At 37.3% G+C, this 21,713-nt stretch overlaps 1 long non-coding RNA gene across 1 annotated transcript in view; it reads left to right on the top strand.

Annotated features, from left to right (window-relative positions):
• Positions 1-21,713, top strand: part of LOC143687281 (uncharacterized) — a 123,039-nt gene that overhangs the window by 20,199 nt on the left and 81,127 nt on the right. Inside the window, exon 2 of the long non-coding RNA XR_013177488.1 lies at positions 2,348-2,428. This is a non-coding gene — a long non-coding RNA (uncharacterized LOC143687281). The remainder of the gene's footprint in view (positions 1-2,347; positions 2,429-21,713) is intronic.

Raw genomic sequence — 21,713 nt, 5'->3', positions numbered from 1 at the left:
GCGCTCAGAATATGTGTTTAACTTAGCTGGACAAATTTACAAACTTTGTGAAAGTGTGAGGTGTTTAATGTCTGTGGCTATTCATTGTTATTAATCAGCATGTAATTTGTAGAAAATATTTGAATCTATCCTGTTACATTCGTCTAGGAGTTTCCATACTGACTTCTTTCACTTTCATGAACATGGCCATAGTCAGTTCCATAGATTCGTCATTAATACCCTGACTTGCTGTACCACACAACAGTCTTGACAGATCATCAGTGGTAAAGGCTTGCTGTGATATTTGAGGCCAGGAGAGACATAATTTTTTTTGTTTGTTTAATGAGAACTACCAGTGACCACTTTTGTTGAAGAGTGAATGGATTTGAAATTAACTTTTGCTACAGACTTGATAAAATTTCTTAATAAATTCAATTTAAAATTATAAGGTCAAACAGTGCTTGTATGAGAAATAATGTCATTTTAATGACAATAAATGTTATTTGAATATCAAGCTGCCTTATGTATTTCCTGTGCTACCAAAAGATAAAGCAGTGATCATATTATAATCCATTGATTGTATACTTTGGATGGACTGTATGGTGTGTGAAGATCTCTCAATAAAAATATAGTTTTTAAAAAATAAACAAATGAAATTTTAACAAAATCTTAAAAAAAAAAAAGATAAACAAGAAACGGGATCTCCATTTCCATAGAATTTGGCAGTTGATATATTTTCTGAGTTAAAGGTTCAGTACCAGCAGCATTTTCTAGACTTCAGTGTAAGTGCAAAGAACATTTCTATATTCCAAAATTCATTTAAAGCCACAATTGAGGAATTTCCATCTTACCTTTGTTGGAAGTGATTAATCTGTAATGTAATGAGATGCTAAAATACAAATGTAGAGAGAAGAATTTAATAAAAATTTATATGCCTTTCAAGTGAGAAATGGTCAATTAAAATAATATTTTCATCAGTTCTGAAAGTGTAGTTAGCAAAGCTGAGTGTGAGTATGGTTGAAAGAGGAAGGCTAGAGTTGTGTATGTCACCAGAAGGAAAGCTAGAGAAGAAATACTGGGACTGTATAACTTAGCAAAACCTAGAGTGAACAATGATGGTGGTTAATTGTATAAATATAAGAAAGTTTTTACATGAACTAGAACAAATGTACATCACTATTACAAGGTATGAACCATAGGTGTTATGTGGGAAAAAATGAATTTAGTGTAAATTAAAGTCTCTAGTTAACAGTGACGTTATAATATTCTTTCATTGATTGTAATAAAGGCACTATACAAAAGCTAAATGTCAGTAATAGGGAGATAAAAGGGCTTTGGGTTTATTTTCTTTGGGAGAAATGAAAATGTCCTCATATTGTGGTAGTGATGATTGCATAACCATGTGATTATACCAACACCCACTGATTATTGCACACTTAGGATAGATTGTATGGTGTGTGAATAGAGCTGTTTTTTTAAAAATAAGATAGCTGGCTTCATGTTCAGCAGCCCTTGTGGATGTGGGCACAACGGCAAACACTACCCTTCTGAATGAGTATAGAATAGCTTTCCTTCTGTGACTCAAAAGAGACAATGTACTCAAAGTTTTACTGCAGCTACAATAATGTTGTGGTTTTAGAAAAAAGGTTCTATTTTTCATTTGATGTCAATAATTTCGTTTTGAGTTACTTTGTGGGAGTTTGTAATCTTGTGACTATATATTGATATGACATTCCATGTAATCTTAAAGACAAAGGTTGTTGATTTGTTTTTATATTACCCCTTCCATTTGTCATGGGATTGTATGGTAATAGTAAAGTAATCTTCACAGTAAAAAAATTTTTTTAATCCATATGTTCATGAATTGATATCAATATTTGGTAATACTTATCTGTGTGTAAAGACATTTTCAAAGACGAAATACATAAAATCTTCATTACAAATCAATATTAACAGATGAATATATTTGCAGTTAATGTTGACAATAAAGAATGCTAACTTTGAATCCCAATTGAGTGAAATGTTATTCCCCCAAAAGAATTCCATTATTTTCATTTTTGGATCTGTATTACCAAAAGAATATATTTTATTATTATTATATTTTGACTTTGAGTCAAAGAATGAAGTTGATCTCTAGAAGCTGGAAAAAACCAAGTAAACAGATTTTCCCTTGGAGACTCCGGAAGGAACATAGCCCAGCTGACAGCTTGATGGACTTTCAGCCCCATAAGTCTCATTTAGGAATTCTGACCCCCAGACCTGTAAAATAATAAATTTGTGTTATTTGAAGCCAAAGCTTGTAGTATTTATTACAGCAGCAATAAGAAACTAATATAATTAAAGTTAGTCATGTTTTTCCTATACTTAGGGCGAGTCCCGCCATGGAAGAGGAAAGAGCAGCAGTGGAGAAATAGAGAAGTAATGGATATACAAGATCATGCAGTAATGGGTGAGTGTATATCTGGGACACATGAGAAATCAGATAGCTTTTGGATTTCTGTACCCAGGACAAGCATGTGTTCTATAGGAAATGATGTAAAAGTGCAAGAGAATTCTCTTTTGGCATGAGATTTTAAATAAATATAATCTAAATCTGTAGAAAAGTGGTGGTGATCTCTTTAATTAATGACACAGCTTAGCATCTACATGTAGTTTTTTAGATTGAAAACACTCCCTAACAATCTTTGTAATCATTGTTGTTTCCAGATGATCTACCACAGATGCCCTTGCTGTCCACTTTCCAAAATATAAGACTTTCTACTAGAGCTCTCAGTTTTTCATCTAGGGATGTTAAAGTTTCCATTTGGGCTTGAAGAACTAAAATATTTGTAACCCAGTAAGCATATGAGTGGTAGAGTGTTCCCCAGAAACAATGATTTGCCCAAGATCTAAGTAAAAAGCAGTGTCAGAGCAGGAAAGAAAGTTTGGTTTCACTACCTGGCTTAGATCAGAATCTAGGCAAATAAAGGATCTGTTGGCTAGCTCATTCTGTCATAACCTGAAACTTCTTAGGAACAGAATAGTGCAGGAACTATTTCCCAAAAACATAGTAAATTAGACAGCATCACGCCAAACAGGAGGATAAAAGATCAGATGCCCAGAAAAAAAACTTTAATGCCATTTAACAAGTATAAAAACAACTTTTTATTTGAAAAGTCAAATTTTAGTAGCTACAAGTTTCTATTAATACTTCATTTTACTTATTTTAAAGAAGAAGATATTTTATGAGACAAAAGAGTCTATAACTGTGCCCTCAAAATTTCTTAAAAAGAAAAGACATCCATCTTTCTAGGATGGACGTCTGTTTTGCTAGGATGGATATAGGAAGTGACTGTACACTCACAGGTGAATGGACGAGATCAGTGCTCCTCAATCAGAGCTGCCCATCAGTGTGAATGGGAGAGTATTTAAAAGAAATACTCTTACCCTGAGCCCCAAATACTGATATTCGGATACAAATGGCTGAAATTCAGGACTAGATGATGCCTGGAGCTCCTTGAAAATGTAAAAATTCCTTGTTTGACAGATATTTTATAATGATGATCAAAGTTTTAGAGGGCTGAATTCTTCAATAAATTTCATTTTGCAAACATTGATCATGTCCACACTAAGTATGCAGCCCTACTCTTAAGAAACTTCAATCCAGTAGGGAAGTAAGGCTTGTAAAAACAGTAAGAATTCTCATGCTGTATGACATGAAAGAGCATGGAAGTACGTTAAAATTGAAAGGTGGTAGAGAGGGAGAAGAGATTAAATGTATTGAGGATTTGGGGGGATGTAGAGATAAGAGAAGGCTCTAGTCTTAGGTGAGTTTTGAAAGCTAACTAGCTTTCCAAGTTAGCAAAGAAAAAGGGTATTTCTAGACTCAAGGAAAGCACGGGCTATTGTATTACTGGGTTAAAGTGTTTTTTTTTTTTTCTTAAAATTAACCTCCCATATTACAAAAAAACTATATGTGAAAAATCACAGACTTGCAACTGCATGTTGCAATGTCCATTGTTAATATTGCTAGAGGGTAACAATTTGGAAAATATAGGGGCATTGGGAATGGGGAGAAGGCGCAGGAGATGGAAAATGAGGCTACAGAGTCAGGCTGGCCCCGAGGTGGTGGGGGACCTTTTAGACCTTGGGAGATACAACCTGGAGCTGTTGGGCAGGTGTTGGTTTCTAAGAGTTGGGACAAAATCAAATTTGCTTTTTTTGCAGGATTTCTCTGGAAACCCTGGGGAAAGTGAGCCTAGGTGGAATGGGACTAGAGGAAGGTAGACAAATAAGGGAAATGTTGCCAAATCCAAAAGAAAGACTAGAGCTAAAATAGTGAATGGGAAGAAAAGATAGAGTTAGAAGACATTGAGGAAGAAGAATAGATAGGATCTGGCAACTGGATTATAGATATAAAGGAGATAGGGGGTTTAACTTGCCTTCCAGGTAGTTTAACCAACCGGATGGCTTATGATATGCCACAAAACATCACACCAAAATTTGATAGTTATCAGTCATATGGGACCAGAAAATTTGGGGCCTAGCTCAGTAGCATCTAAGGTGAACTATGCTTCTGCAGGCACCCCAGCATTTGAATGTGTGATGGAATAGCGGTGTGTAGAGGCCTGTGTGGCTGTTCAGAATGGATTATGGGAATGAAGCAATGTCTTTGTGCTCTAGCTTCCATTAGCTAAAGCAACTACAACCTCAACCCCAAATCATTCCTTCTGCTGAGGAGTCCATAAAGTCTCTCAACTATAGTTTACAGTGTTGCTCTTACCCTTACTTATTCTGGTCATTGCTGTGATACCATTTCTAGAGTTGGATGTCAATCTGTTACTAATCCAATGTTTAAAATAGCTGCTCCTGCAGAATCAGGCAGCTAATTCTTACCTGGCTCCTATAGCCATCAAGCTGAATTGGGCAACAACCCTTTTCCCATCTGCCAATCAGTCCCCAACAGAGCCTCTTCCACATCTGCTGCTCTAAATCAATCATTTGCCTTGTGGTTTCAGCCCATCATTGCCCCTTGCTAACTACCTGACACATGGGAGAGGGCCAGAAAGTAATGTAAACTGGGCTGCACTCTGACAGTACACCCTACTCCTTCCTTCTATGCTAGGGCATGTCCCTTCTCTGTCATGAGTATTATCCTGGAGATGATGGAGAAGCCTCTGGCCTCTCACCACTCACAGCCTTAGCCCTAGAGATGAGTGACCAGCCCTGGAGTATAAAACCATGATGTGCATAAGGCTTATCAGGGTTTTCTTGTAAATAAAGTCCTGGTGGGCCTATGCATGTATCCTGGATCCTCCATGGGTATACAGTGTAGGTCTTCCCTCTGGCCTCTTACTAGAGAATTTAGACAATATTATTAGAATTTAAACTTATATTTTCCATTTAATATAGGAAGTATTGATATTTTACTGTCAAATAGACCCCACCAAAATAGGTTCCTGCCATAGGTCAAAGTGATGCTTTCTCTAAGTCATTTCTCTTCACTTCTGTTTTCAGACCTAAGGCTTTGGGTCCAACAATATATCTGCTTTCTGCATTGGTAGCCTACCAAGGTGATGACCTAGAAAAAAGATGTATTTGATATTTGGCTGTTTGGAATACACTAGAAGATGCCTCCTTCTGCCTTCAAGGTGGAGAAGATCACATTTGGTGCTCTGAAGAGTATTATTAACAGGGCAGGGAGTCCAAGCCCCCACCACTGCCCTGCTGTCACACACACAAACATTCCAAAATATTGTTATACTTTTCTGCTGTAAATAAACCTCCCAATTTCTGAGGTGAATTTCCCTCTCAGTTTTCCAAAGCTATTCCGCCTTCATACCTTCATCCAGAATTGGAGATATATATATATATATATATAGTTTTAGAGTCCTAGTTTTCTCCCAATATCTCCCTTTTGAGATTTAGAATGTCCAAGTTTGAAGTCAAGTTTCAAAAGCTCTCAAGTCACCAAGTTAACTTGGATTTCTCTTGTTAACAGTGCTCTATCTTATTGAATATTTATGGTTTTAGAACATGTTGATGCATTAAAACACTCTTGTTACCAGTGCTCCATCTTATTGAATATTTATGATGTTAGAACATGTTGATGCATTGAAGATTTCTAAAGAAGCCCTTATTACTAGTACTGTTGGCTAAATATTTGCTAACCCAGCCTGTAGACTCTCTGACACATACCAGGGAACCATATACATTTCCACAGTAGGTCAAAAGCTATTGCTTATTATTTGAGCCAGACTCATAATATTTATAATGATATCCTAATTTAATTTTAGCTTTTTTTTTTTCCTAAAATCTCTTCACCAAAATTTTTGTATCATAAAACATTCATTTCTGGATATTCCCTATTCAAAATACACTTAGGTTTCTTATGAGAAATGAGATGAGCATTGGTAAATATTCCTTTAATGAATTTGGGATATGTCAATAGAGGTGAAAGTTTCCACACTGCTTTGCGAATTTCACAGTTTCCATTGTAAACTGAGTATTCTTTAAAGATTTTTCTGCATCAGTTCCTTCTGCCAACTGCTGGTGCCCTTTCACTAGCTCTATGATCATAGATAATTTACTTCTCAGAGCTTTACTTTTCTCACTTGTGTGAAATGGGGGCAATAACATCTATATTCAGATAGTTGTAAGAGATATAATAGAAAACCTGGCACATCAACATTCAATAATTACTACACAGTGTTATGATTTCCTTTCCAAATTTATCTCCCACTACTTTCATATATCATTGTCGCTCAGAGGTGAAGCCTACTGTAGGTCAAAAGGTCATCCTAATTGGGCATAGACTATGTAAAAATGCATTTTTCCTCTATCCTTGGGGGAAGTGACCCTCCCCTTTATATATGCATATACTTATGCATAAGGGCTACTTACAATTGATTAGTGCATTACTAGAATGTGGTGCTAGAGTTTACTGAGGCCTAAAATCCATATTGTAGTCCAGCACAGACAGTAGTTGGAATTCCCTCAACTTCCTGCACTGTAACTATATTTATTCTATACTTTAGGTGCAAGTCACTGCCAGGCTCAGTGATGACTCATACACAATGCTTAAGGCCTTAAACAAATAAATGCAAAAGGGAGTGTAAAATGGCAAATTGTGTTACATGCCATGAAATAAAAGACCAAATGTTGTCATTCATTCTTATAGAAAGCATGACATGGGGACAACATTTAGATTGGTGGGCTGGTCAAAGTAAGTTTTTGTGAGAAAGTAATATTTAAGCTTTAATACAATATGATAGGAATTCAGTAAGGCAAAGAACTGGTGTAAAGGGTATTCTAAGTGGAGGCTGGCAAAAGGTTTGAAGAGCTAGAAGAAAGTAGATTCCAATCACTTACTGATGGAAACACAAGAAGAGGGCATTATAAAGAGGACAGGGTAGGGCTCTACAGGGCGTTGTGGTTATAGATTCTATGTTATCCTGTTTACAGTGGGGACCATAGGAAAATTTTAGGCACGAGAATGATCTGGTCAGATTCAGGAATTTTAGATGACATGCTGGCTGTGGTGTAAATAATGAATTGGAGTTGGGGTGGTGTGCTGGTCTGAAACTGTTGTGTACCTCAGAAAAGCCATGTTCTTTAATGCTGATTCAGATTGCTGGGTGAGATCCTTTGATTAAGTTGTTTCTATAGAGATATGACCCACCCAATTGTGGGTGGGACCGTTTAATTAGGTGGTTTCCATGGAGATGTGTCTCCACCCATTCAAGGTGGGTTTGCTTACTGGGGCCCTTTGAGAGGGAGCCATTTTGGAAAAGCCTTTAGAGCCTACCCAGCCAGAGACCTTTGGAAATGCAGAGAGAAAATTCCCTCTGAGAAGCCCTTTGAAGAAGCTGGTAGAGAAAGCTAGCAGAGGCCAGGTGTCTTCTCAACTGAAAGAGAAATCCCAAATATCATCGGCACTTTCTTTGGAGTTAAGGTGTCTCTTTCTGGATGCCTCAGTTTGGACATTGCTATAGCCTTAGAACTGTAAACTTGCAACTTAATATATTCCCTTTTTAAAAGCCATTATTTTTCTGGTATATTGCTTTCTGGAAACTTTAGCAAACCAGTACAGGTGGGAAGAATGAAGAGTGGAACTGGGCTAATAAATAAAGCATGGAGACCAATTGAAAGGTGGTGAGAGAGAAGCTGACTTGGCCTAGGGTGGTGGCATTTGATGAAGAGAAATGGAGGCAGAGTTGGGAGTATTAGGTAATGGATAAATCATAGGAGGAGGTTTGGTGTGAGACAGGTGAAAGATGATTTCCAGTTTTCCTGCTTGAGCAGCTGGGAAGAATGTTCTGTTACAGGGAAGGCATCATAAGATTAGTCTTAAGTTGGTCTTGGATTTCAATTATTGCTTTTTATGGTATTAATTCACATATTTAGAGAATTTTGCTTATGATTTTCTTTCTTTTGGATCATTTGGTTTTTATCAAATTTCTTAATTGCTAATTGTCTTGATTGTTCAGTGGATTGTCCACAATCTTTGATGTCATCAAGGTCCTTTTCCACAAGAATTTGGAGCTGGTAGGTTACGTATATCATCTTTTGCTCTGCCTTAGTTGTAGCCACAATCGTTTAATAGCCAGTGCTTTAGAAGAATATCTCACTACAACAAGATTGGTCACCTCATTGTTCTCAAATATATGCCCTTTTCTTTTTCTGCACCTTTGACCTCCTCTTCCTACCTGGCTATTAGAAGTCTGACCATCTTTTAAGATTAAGCTCATGCCTACTTCTAAGAAGGCTTTACTGATCACTCAGCCCACTGGAGTTCTTCTGACACATCAAACTTGACCTTGCAATCTTAGTTTTCATTGTATGAATGTAGATCTGCCCCACCCTAAAAGATTGTAAGCCCCATGATGGAAAGGACTGGGTCATTTTATGTCCTACAGAAACTTACAAGAAGTCTAACAAATAGTAAAGGTTCAAATAATGTTTCTTGATCAAATGATTGAATTCATGTCAAGTCAGGTAAGGGAGAGGATGATGGAAGAATTATTCTGGGTCAAGTGGGACCTTATTAACTCTCACTGTAAATTGAACTACGTGACTGCCCATAAATCATATTAAATTTTTAACATATTCTGCAAATATGACAAAATATTTGTATTTATAGCCTTTGTTCTATCTAGCAATGCATATTTGGAGACTAAATTTGAAGAGAAACCAATTTTTAGAGCTTTGTACTATTTCCACACTATCTATTGCTCTACTTTCTATAGCCACGTTGTTCATTGTTTTTTTTTCATTCTCTGCAATACATTCATCAAGACAGCTCATGGGCATGGGTCCAAAAACAGTTTTAGGAAACCAGGGAATTAAACAGCACCAACCAAGTTTTCAGTTACAACAATAATTAAGTGGATATCATTTAATTCCAGGTTATGCTCTGGACTATGGAAAATTAATCCATGCCTTTTTGAAGTCTTAATATTAATGGAGGTGAGATACCAAACTAGGGTCTGTCTCTATTTGTGATAGCTTAATCCCTCAAACTAAGCTAAATCATGATGTATATATCTATAAAACATGTCTAAAGTAACTTTACTTTCAGAATTTCAGGAATTTTCAAAATACTCTGAAGGCTACTTACAGTATCATAAAATCAGTACATTTAATCCTTTGGTTTAGGCGTGTAAAGAAAAAAAAATCAATATGGACACAACCTAATTTTTATATTGAACTTTATTGTCATTTTTCTGTAAAGCAATTCATGTGGAATTCCCTGAACTGGATTCTTCCTTTTGTCTTTAGACATACAGTGTAGAAATAGTGCAAAACCTAGTGGTTTTTAAAGCCAGTACAAATTAAAATTACCTACAGAACTGGTGCCCAGCCACCAAGGTGATTCTAATGTGCAGCCAGGGTTTAACGCTAACATGAGTAACTTAAACATTAACCTACTGTAACAAATATGCTTCTATCTAAACACAATGGTACAAGAATATTCATAGCAATCCTAGTTATAACACCTTTCACCTGGAAACAAGCCAAATGTCTTCCGGCAGTAAAACAGATAACGAAATTGTGAGATACTCACACAAGAGAATATGATATGACGATGAAAACAAATGTTACAACTACAGGGAACAGCATGGATGAGCTCCACAAGCATAATATTAAGTGAAGGAAGTCAGGCAAAATAGACTACATCATGTATCATTCTATTTTTATAAAGTTCAAAAATAGAACTAATCTATGGCATTTGAAGTCAGGATAGGGATGTTAGGGGTACTGATTGGGAGTGAGCACAAGTTAGCTGGATTGAAGTTAGAGGCCTAAGATTATATAAAATAAAACATGTTTTGGATTATCACTTCATTATCTTCTAAAATCCAGGACTAAAATAATTAAAGAGGCTCACTGTAATGGGAAAACAATGTAAGTATTTTGGAGAAAGGTTAGTTTAAAAAACAAAAAGGGATTTTACAGTGACATTTATTATTGTGGGTCTTGATCTTCTGATAGTTCTTGGTCTTTTGAATATAATACAATCTTTCCGGCAGACCGACCTAAGCCAATATTCGGGGCAATATATTAATCTTACTAAATGGGGGTCTGTGCTGGTGTGAAAGGATTATGTACCTTTTAAAAGAAGAAACTTTTTGGAGAGAGTCCCTTTTTAGAGCAACAAGAACCACCAGAGCCCACACAGCGAGAGACCTGTGGAAAATGTCCCCAGGGGAGCTTCATGAAATAAAAAACCTGGAGAAAAAGCTAGCAGATGTCGTCAACTTTGCCATGTGCTTTTCCAGTTGAGAGAGCAATCCTGAACTTCATCGGTCTTTCCTGAGTGAAGGTAATCTCTTATTGGTGCCTTACTTTAGACATGTTCTAGCTAGCTAGTTTGCGAGCTGCCAGAAGGCAATATACCAGAAACAGAATGGCATTTAAAAAGGGGAATTTGATAAATTGCTAGTTTACAGTTCTAAGGCTGAGAAAATGTCCCAATTAAAACAAGTCTATAGAAATGTCCAATTTAAGGCATCCGGGGAAAGATACGTTGGTTCAAGAAGGCCGATGACGTTCAATGTTTCTCTCTCAGCTGGAAGGGTGCATGGCGAACATGGCGCTGTCTACTGGCTTTCTCGTGGCTCTACCAAAAAGGGACTCTCTCCAAAATGTTTCCTTTTTTTAAAGGATTCCAGCAAGCAACTCCACTTTCAGTGGGTGGAGACACATCTCCATGGAAATCATCTAATCAAAAATTACCCCCACAATTGGGTGGGTCACATCTTCATGGAAACAATCAAAATGCTCCCACCTAGCAATATTGAATGAGGATCAAAGGGCATGGCTTTTCTGGGGCCCACCACAGATTCAGACCAGCACAGGACATTAATATAGACTTGCTTTAATTGGGATATTTTCATGGCCATAGAACTGTAAACTTGCGACTTAAAAAATTCCTTTCTTTAAAAGCCGTCCCACTTCTGGTATACTGCATTCTGGCAGCTAGTGAGCTAGAACAGGGCCCAAGATGAATCTGTTTATTTATTGCTGCTCTAAAGCAGATAGCACATGGTATAAAGCCAATTGTATAACTTTCAAATAAATATAGAATGTTATACTCATCTTACAATATAGACCTTAATAGTGTTAACAAGGGACTATTTGAAATCACTCTAAATATCTTGAGCATGTCTAATAAATTTGAGTTGAAATATTTTGTCAAATCATATACTAGACTGAATTATTTAATTCCCCTCTAAGTTTTATTATTTTCTGACTATAAAAATAATACATGTTCATTGTAGAGAAATTAGGAAATAATAAAAGGAATAATATTCATAAGTAAACCCTGTGGTAGTAAGCACTTTCAGTGTTTTAGTACAATTTTCTGGGAGAGGGGAAGAATGTATATTTGTATGCATAGATTTAAATCAAATTAGCTACACAGATTTTTTTCTCACTTTTTTCATTTATTGGTACAGTATAAGCATTTCTCTAAGTCATAGATATTTTGCAAGTGTGTGCATTTTAAAGGTTATACAGCATATAATTTATTTAATCTCTGTCATTGGACATTTAGGTTGTTTCTATTTTCTTACTTTCATTATGCTAAGAATGCGATGGGCCTTATAAACTTATGGCAGCGAATGTGAATTGCCTTATCTTATTACTGGCAGCATTTGCACCTTCCTCTCCCTTATCTTACTCCTTTTTAAAATCTCCCCTCCTCCTCTTCTGCTCTAGCCACTCTAGCCCTCTCCTTGTCCACCTATACACTTCAGATATTCTCCAGTCTTCTGGATTGTGAACTTGCTGCTCTGTCTAGCTGGATTACTCTTTCCTTTCACCATGTGGCTCTCCTCACTTCCTGGAGGTCATCTTTTTAGTGAGACTTTCATGTCACCCTGTGTGCTGGTTTGAAAGGATGTATGTACCCTAGAAAAGTCATGTTTTAATCAAAATACCATTTCATAAAGGTAGAATAATCCCTATTTAATACTGTATGTTTGAAACTGTAATCAGATCATTTCCCTGGAGATGTGATTTAATCAAGAGCGGTTGTTAAACTGGATTAAGTGACCGCATGTCTCCACCCATTTGGGTGGTTCTTGATAAATTTACTGGAGTCCTATAAAAGAGGGAACATTTTGGAGAATGAGAGATTCAGAGAGAGCAGAGCAGAAAGACATAGCCACGAGAAGCAGAGTTCGCTAGCCAGCAACCTTTGGATATGAAGAAGGAAAATGTCTCCCGGGAGCTTCATGAAACAGGAAGCCAGGAGAATAAGCTAGCAGATGACACCATGTTAGCCATGTATTCTTCCAGATGAGAGAAGAACCCTGACTGTATTCACCATGTGCCTTTCCAGATGAGAGAGAAACTCTGACTGTGCTTGCCATGTGCTCTTTCACTTGAAAAAGAAACCCTGAACTTCATCGACCTTCTTGAACCAAGGTATCTTTCCCTGGATTCCTTAGATTGGACATTTCTATAGACTTGTTTAATTGGGACATTTTCTCGGCCTTAGAATTGTAAACTATCAACTCATTAAATTCCCCTTTTTAAAAGTCATTCTGTTTCTGGTTATATTGCATTCCACAGCTAGCAAATTAGAACACCCTGCCTACTACTTCACATGTATAGCCCCAAATTTTCTATCTCCTCCCTGGATTTATTTACTTTTTTCCTTTTAGCATTTATGATTATTGAACATAGTTTCTTACTTATTTTTCCTTGTTAGACTCTGACTTTGAAATGTAAGCTCCAGGAGAGCAGGCATTTTTGTCTGTTTTGTTCACTGCTGAATCCTCAGTGACCAGACTATGTCTGTCTCATTCGAAATGCTCAAGAACGATTCATTGGATAAATCAGTGAATCACCATCACCATCATCATAATCATCACCCAACAGCCAACCTCTATCAGGAATCCTTTATTGACTATCCAAGCTGTGTGGAAGTTTGTAATCTAATCAGAGTGATTAGGTACTACATTGCTAACAGACTCCATTATATAATGTGAGCCCGAAATGGGCATATCATCAGAGACAGACCAAACCATGAATATGAGTACAAGTATATCTTCTCTGTTTCTGTCACTGAATAAAATGGCTTAGACAGTGAGAAGCTGGAAAAACTATTCAGAGTATATAAATAGCCTGACTAAAATGATCTAAAGTGGATTTGTGGAGGAAAAGAAAGTTCAGGGTTGAGAAACGTCTTCCCAATTATTGCAAAATGTGAAAGGTAATTTATTAGGGTGACAGGTTTATCCTCATCTGGGAGAACAAGACAACCTGACCTATTCTAGCCACAGGAAGTCTGCCAAGCCCCCAGGAGTGTATCAACTCAATATTTCTTTCTTTGTCCTCCTGCTCCAAGGCCAATAAATGCTGTTAAAGAAAACCAAGTAACTAGTGCTATTGCAGATATGTGATATGTAGCCTCAGGCGGGTTCTCAGCTCTGCTTAACAGTCTTGAAATGTAGCAATTCTCAAACTTTTTAGTTTCAGGCCCTTTATTTACTAAATTGTTGAGGACCCTAAACAGCTTTTGCTTATGTGCATGATATCTACTGATATTTAATGTATTGGAAATTGAAACTGAGAATGTCAAAGATATTTATTATTCATTTAAAAATGACAAGATCATTACATGTTAACACAAATAACATGTTTTTATTAAAAAAAAACATATTTTCTAAAAGAAAACAAAATTGTGAGAAGAGGAGCATTGTTTTACAATTTTGCCAATCTCAATGTTTGGCTTAACTGAAGAGAGCTGGATTCTCATAACTGTTTCTGCATTCAGTCAGTTGAGATATAACATGCCATGTAGCCACTGAAAAATTCTACTGTCCACTCATGAGATAATGAGAGTAAAAAAAGTAATGCCTTGGTAGTATTGTGAAAATAGTTCTGACCTTGTGAACAGGGACCATGGACAACACTTTAAGAACTGCTGCTTTAATGCATCCCTACTTGGCTTGCTTGCTTATTTCATAACTTTTATTAAATCTCCCATCTTCTCCTTAAATTCTTATATTATTTCCCCTCCTCTGGCTTTTCCTATCTCATCCACATATTAGCAGTTGCCATAATCTTTTATTCTTAGAATGAATGCATTTCCTTCTATCCATCTCCAATCTCATCTATAGGACAACCTACACTAAAGTCCCTTGATATTTTAACCTGTTCTCTTTATTTTAATACCAATAGCTTTTTGGGAGCTTTGGGCCATCAATTATCCCCTCATCAACTCTTTGATTTTTAGTTTCTCTTTCCATTGGTGTATTGTTATCCAGTACTGCTTATTTAAAAAATCACTCCAAACATAGCAATTTAAAGCAAGAAATCTTTAATGTATCACTTTGTTTCTTAGGGTTAGCTTGGAGCAGTTTAGATGGAGAGTTCTGACCTGGCTTCTCTCATGAGGTTCCTTCCAGGCAAACTGTTAGCTGGGCCTGCAGTAATCTAAAGGCTTGATTGAAGCTGGAGGTTCCACTTCCAAGTTAACTCCTGTGGTTGTCAGGCTTTAGCCCCTCTCCATAGGGCTGCTCACAATGGCACCTGGCTTCCCCTAGAACAAGTAGTTAAAAGAGGGAGCCACCATGTTTTTTAAAACCAAAGTGACTTACCTCCACTTCTGCCCTATGCTATTGTTCACGCAGGCCAATATTGGCACAATGTGGGAAAAGATGGCTCCAGTCCATGAACACTAGGAGGTGGGAAGCATGGGGGGACATCTTAGAGGCCACCTGCTACAACTGGGTCCCCATCTGTTATTATAAACATGCATATATATCTTCCAGTCTAAAAAGAAAATAAAACAAATCTCTTCATTAGTTTTGCTTCCTCTTCAAGATCCTTGCTGAGTTCTCTCCTTTCTCATGCTCACCAAACTTCTAAGAGAATTCTAAATTTGCTATCTCTATTGTCTCACCCGTAATTTACTGTGGCACCTATTTCTCCGCAACCTTAAATCTGCCTAGTTGCCCCACGAGCCCTGTCTGTACAGCCCTCTCCCCGGCAACAGACACGTCGCCTCACAAAAATTCTCTCATTGGGCCTCTACCTAACTCCTCCTCCTCCTTGCTACATTCTTGCTACACTCCAGCTGCAGGGCCACATATGAACACACAACCCCCTCTTCTTTCAACACTCCTCCTCCTCCAGCCCCTCTTTTCAAACCTATATGTAATAATCAAGCCCTCTCCTCCAATCACAGTGCCCTCGGAAAGCCACCCTCCCCTACCCTCCACCATCCCTATATAAACAAGTGTACTTCCCTGAATAAAGGTGCTTGTGCGCAGGCTTGCTAACTCCACTTGGTCCCGCGGTTTGATTTCGTCTTCCGCGCGCGCTCCAATCCCTGCCGAGCCCCCGGAGGCGTAGGCCAACGCTTCCCCCAACCGCTGGCAGCAGAAGACCCCGTCGGAGGCTAGCAACCTCCTTCCCGCCCCTCGGTCTTCGCGCCAGCCCGGTTCTCTGAGAGACAGACCCCAAGCGGCAGCGCCGGACCGGACCGGCCGCCGCAATTTACTCCTTATTCTGCTTCAATTTGGCATGTGCACTGAATCTGTTTTACTAAAGGTCCTGATAAATTCCTAATTGTGTCAAACCTAGTGACAAATTTCATTGGTTGGAGAGATTGGGGAAGGCTTCATGGATGTTGAGGTAGATATTGAACAGATCTCAGTTTGCCAAATCAAGGCCAGAGAAAGGGCAGAGAGGGGTGAATATGCATAGCAAAGAGTTCCTGTCATGGGGTGAGGGAAAATGAGACTGGGAATGTCCTGCTAAGGAGAATGGACTCCTCCTGAAGGCATTAAGAAGCCATGGAAGGTGACATGAAAGCTAGCTGGGGAAAAAAGAATATCAAGCAATGCTTGTCCAAGATAGGAAGAAAGGCAACAAGGGATGCAGCCTTGTTGATACTGATATTGGTAGTAGTGAAGTGTAGGAGAGTGGAAACTGTTTATTCATTCATTCATTCATTCATTCAGTAAATATTTATTGATCACCTACCATGCACCAAATACCAGATAGTATCTATTTATTCTGTGTAAAAAAAGGAATATCATTATTAAGAACGAACGGAGGAAAGGTGTAGTTGTGATTTAGAGCAGAAAGGGTTTGGAAGAACTTTTGGACTGAGCATGGATGAGGGGCTCACAAACATAGACAATCACCAAAGGTTGTCAGTTGAGATTGATCCATGATTGGAAATTGTCAAAGTGAGTGGCTTAGAAAATTGAAATGGTAAGGGAACTACAGGTTCTGATGAGGACGTGACTAACATGATTGACCCTGGAACCCAGGCTTTTAAACGAAAGAAACAAAGCCACGTAAAAGAACATCCAATATTTATAGAGCATTTATCAAGTGACAGGTCACATGCTTTGCACTGGGGATAAAAGAAATAAACACAGTCTTCTCCCCACCCCTCATCATACCTCATCATATCCCCATTCAAGAGAGTACGAAGCTTACTGGAAGAGATAAATCATTGTGACATTGTAGAATGTGTGAAGAAAATGAGAGAATAGATCCTCTGGAAATATCAAATTACTGAGTAGGGGGTTATTGTACAGATGTGGTAGGAGAATAGCTGGAGAATGTGAATTAATTTGCATTTTCCTAATGACTGATAATGCTGAATATCTTTTCATGTACTTATTTGCCATCCACTCATCTCTGGTGAAGTGCATATTCAAATCTTTTGTCCATTTTTTTTTTTTAAATTGGGTTGTTGGTGTTATTGAGTTTTGAGAGTTCTTTACTTATTTTGGAAACAAATCCTTTATCGTGTATGTGATTTACAAATATTTTCTCCTAGTCTATGATTTGTCTTTTCATTCTCTTAACAGAATCTTTTGAAGTATATAGTTCTTACTTTTGACGAAGTCTAATCAGTCAATTTTTTTCTCTTATAGATCATGCTTTTGGTATTATTCTAATAAATTTTTGCCATAGTTCACAGAGGCTTTCTTTAATGTTTTCAGGAGGCTTTAGGTCTTTTATTTAGCTCTGAGATCTGTATTATTCAACTTTATATTTGAAATGATTTCAGATTCACATAGAAGTGGCCAATGTAGTACAGAGAGTTCCCATGCACATTTTACCCAGCTGCTCCAAATTATAACATCTTACAAACCGAAGTACAATTATCAAAACCAACAGGCTGACGTTGATGATACTATTGACCAAATGAAAGATTTTATTTGTATTTCACCAATTTTTACATGCACTCTTTTTTTGTGATGTATATTTCTATGAAATTTTATCATATGTATGAAGCCATCTAAACACTACCACAGTTAGGGTAACAACTGTTCTATCACTGCAAACATGCTCCCTCTTAATACCCTCCTCCTAACCTCAACCTCTGGCAACCACTGATCTGATCTCCATCTACTATAATCTGGCATTTAGAGATTGTTGTAAAGTTGGAATCATATAATATGTAACCTTTCAATATTAATGACCTGGAGATAAGGCAATGCTGTTACATGTTATCAATAATTTACTCCTTTTTATTGCTGAGTAGTATTTTATAACGCAGTTTGTTTATCCATTCATCCATTGAAGGATTTCCAAGTTTGTGCCATTACAAATAAAACTGCTATAAATATTTGTGTACTGGTTTTCTTGCGATCATAATTTTCATTTCTCCAGATTAAATCCCTTAAAAAAGTGTATATTTAAAATTATAAGATACTGCTAGACTGTTTTACTGAGTACCATTTTGTGTTTCCACCAGCAACTGGAGAGATCTAGTTGTTCTATATTCTCACCAGCACTTGGTATTTTCATTATTTTTTTAATTTCAGCCAATCTGATTGTTATGTAGTGGTATCACTTTGGGACTTCTGCTAGGCTGAAAACTTTGAGCCAATAACCTATTCTTTAAACTAACCCATTGTAGTTAACAGCTCAGGAAAATGAGGATAATATATAGATATATATATATTTATTTCTTTTGAATATGTATACCTGGGAGTGGAGTTGCTGGGTCATACGGTAACTCTCTGTTTAACGTTTTGAGGAACTGCTCAGAATGGTTGCACCATTTTACATTCCCACCAACAATGTGTAAGGGTTCCTGTTTCTCCCCATCTTTACCAATGTTTGTAATCCTCTGACTTGTTTCTTACAGCTATCCTAGTGGGTGTCAAGTGGGTGTGAAGTATTCTCATTGTGTTTATCATTCTCACTTCCCTAATGACTAAGGCTATTGAGCAACTTTTCATGTGCTTATTTGTCATCTATATATTTTCTTTGATGAAGTGTCTGTTCAACTCCTTTGCTTATTTTCTATTTGGATAGTTTTCTTACTATTGAATTTAAAGTGGTCTTTATATAGTCTGGATGCAAACCTTCTGTCAGATACAGCATTTGCAAATGTTTTCTCCCAATCTTTGGCTTGTCTTTTCTTTTTATCAGTGTCTTTCACAGAGTAGAAGCTTTTAATTTCATTGAAATACTTGTATCATTTTTTTTTTATGGATCATGCTTTTGGTATAAAATCTAAGAACTCTACCTAACTCTTGTTTCTGAAGATTTCTCCCTATATTTTTTCTAAAAGATTTATAGTTTTATATTTTACATTTACGTCTACAATTCATTTTGATTTAGTACTTGCATAAGGCATGGATTTGTGTGAAGTCTTATATTTTGCCTATAAATACTCAATTATCCCAGCACCATTTGTTGAAAAGACTATTCTTTCTTTTGGCCATCCTTGTGTATTCTGAACTTTTTATTCTGTCTCATTGATCTGTGAGTCTATCTTTTCCCCCCATACCAAACTGCCTTGATTATTACAACTTTATAGCAAATCCTTCAATTTTGCTCTTTTCAAAACTGCTTTGGCTATTGTGGTTTCTTGGTCTTTCCATATACATTTAAGAATCAGTTTGTTGATATCTACAGGAAATTCTACTGGGGTTTTGATTGGGATTATGTTGAATCTTCTAGATCAATTTAGAAAGATTTAACATCATAACAACATTGAATCTTCTGCTCTACGAATATGATAATATATTTCTCCATTTATTTAGGTCTTCCTTGATTTCTTTTATCAGTCTTTCGTAGTTTTTACCATACAGATCCTTTACATGTTTGGTTAGATTTTAAATTAAGCATTTCATTTTTGGTACTATTTTTAAATGGTGCTGTTTAAATTTTTCATATTCTAATTGTTCACTGCTTGTATATAGAAATAGAACTAATTTTCATATATTGAATTTGTATCCTGCGTCCTTATTAGAGTCCTTATATTAGTTGAGGACTTTTCTTGTTGTTCATTAGGATTTTTAATTTGGGAGTAGACATAGTTTTCCCCTGCTTCCAACTGGTAAGCCTTTCCTGTACTTCTTTGTATCCATCCCAATCATGTGCTCATGGGTGATGCTGAGATTTCTGTAAGTTTACACTCAGAATTGAGGGACTACCTTCTTCAGTTTTCTCCTTTCTTGGATTCCCACCCCCTACCTGAAACCTGTTTCTCAGCCTTTACCTAGAAAGTCAGGGTTTCTTTTGGAGTTTGAGCCAGCCGTGCTAGCACACATTTTTGCTAACCCAGCTGCTTTCATGGCAAAGTAGCTAGAAAATATAAAGAAAAAAATAATGAGGAATCTCCTTCGCACAATTTGGGTTACAAATGCCCTTCTCTTGGAACCTGTGGCCAGAAAGACAGATTTTCTCTTGAATATTAGGTGTCCATTCCAGTGTGGTGCTGCTCTATAATTGAGGCCATTTCTGGGACAGAGTCAAGAGAGGAAAAAAGAAAAAAAACCCAAAGATATCCCCCACATTCTCTGACTTATACGAACACTTTTTTTCAAGTCCTCTGGCAAGAAAGACAGGGTTTCTCTGATTTTTATATCCATACCTTTGCAAAATTTCATCATGAGGCCACTCTCAGGCCAAACATAGATTTTTTTTTTTCTTTTTAGGTGCACAGTCCTGGAATCAAACCCAAATATCTGCATGGAAGATGGGCATTTTCACCACTGAACTACCCGTGTACCCCAAACATAGATTTTTTAAAAGGAAAAACACAAACTTTTTGTGTAAGCACAATTCTTCAAGTTTTGCTTTCATTGTTTCCCCATTTACTTGCTTTTGTTGATTTTTAAGCTTCTCAGGTAGTTGCTTTTTGTATTTTGACCAGTTTCTAGTGGTAATCAGTGGGAGTAACAGGCTATTGTACTTACCCCATTTTGGCTGACACTAGAAGTCTGAGGTAGTTTCTGAAGTGGAGTGAACTTGAAAGAAGTCTAGGAACCAACATCAGTAAAGGTGTTGACATTATGAGGATCATGACAGGAATCTGAATAGGGAATGATTAGGAGTCAGGTGCTAATGTTTTTAATGAGTAGAGGTAAGGGGCTTGGATGTAAGGAGATGACAACATGAGGATGGGCAGACGGAGATGCCACAATTGGCAGCTGGTGTATGAGACTTGTGGGAGGAGCTGTTCCAATTGGTGGAGTGATAGTCTAGGTATTGCAGAGGAGTCTAGGCAAAGGCCAATCTTGGCTTTCAAGAATGGAAAAAGATAGGTTATGTGAGCATGATTAACATTTCCTTTGAGAGGGATGTGCAGTAAATTCTGTTGTATAGGGAATGAGGTTTCAGTTAATGAGAGAATGTATTATGGAAGGGAAGAAATAAGAGTACCAGTATGCCACATACTACCTTATCTCCCTGGATCCTTAATGTACAGCCATGAAGGCAGTATAGCATTGTGGTTAAAAACCTGTGCATTGGCATACAAGCAGAGTTGATGCTCATCCCATCTATCCCATTTGTGTTGTGTGTGATCTTAGCATCTCTGAGTCTCAGTTGCCTCATCTATAAAATGGATATAATAACAAAGGGTTGTGAGGATTAAATGACAATATGTGTAAAGTGCTTAGTACAGTACCTGACAACACAGAGCATAGTTATGTAGGGAAGAATCTCAGGTCTTTTTTTTTTTTTTTTTTTTTTTTAAAGGAAAGACAGAGAGAAGGAAGGAAGGATAGAAGGAAGGAAGGAAGGAAGAAAGGGAAACATTTTTAAACATTTTCTTGTTTTTATTGTATTCTGTTTCTCCGTTTTTGTTACATGGGCTGGGGCCGGGAATCGAACCGAGGTCCTCCGGCATAGCAGGCAAGCACTTTGCCCGCTGAGCCACTGCGGCCCGCCCAATCTCAGGTCTTTTGACCCAATTTTATCATCAAGAAGGAGCCCAGTGCTAGGATGGCCTAATGAGTAGAAGTAAGTGGTTC

The sequence above is a fragment of the Tamandua tetradactyla genome, chromosome 1 (assembly GCF_023851605.1).
Source record: "Tamandua tetradactyla isolate mTamTet1 chromosome 1, mTamTet1.pri, whole genome shotgun sequence".
Taxonomy (NCBI): domain Eukaryota; kingdom Metazoa; phylum Chordata; class Mammalia; order Pilosa; family Myrmecophagidae; genus Tamandua; species Tamandua tetradactyla.
The sequence above is the reverse complement of the archived record's forward strand: the minus strand, read 5'-3'. Positions and strand labels throughout refer to the sequence as shown.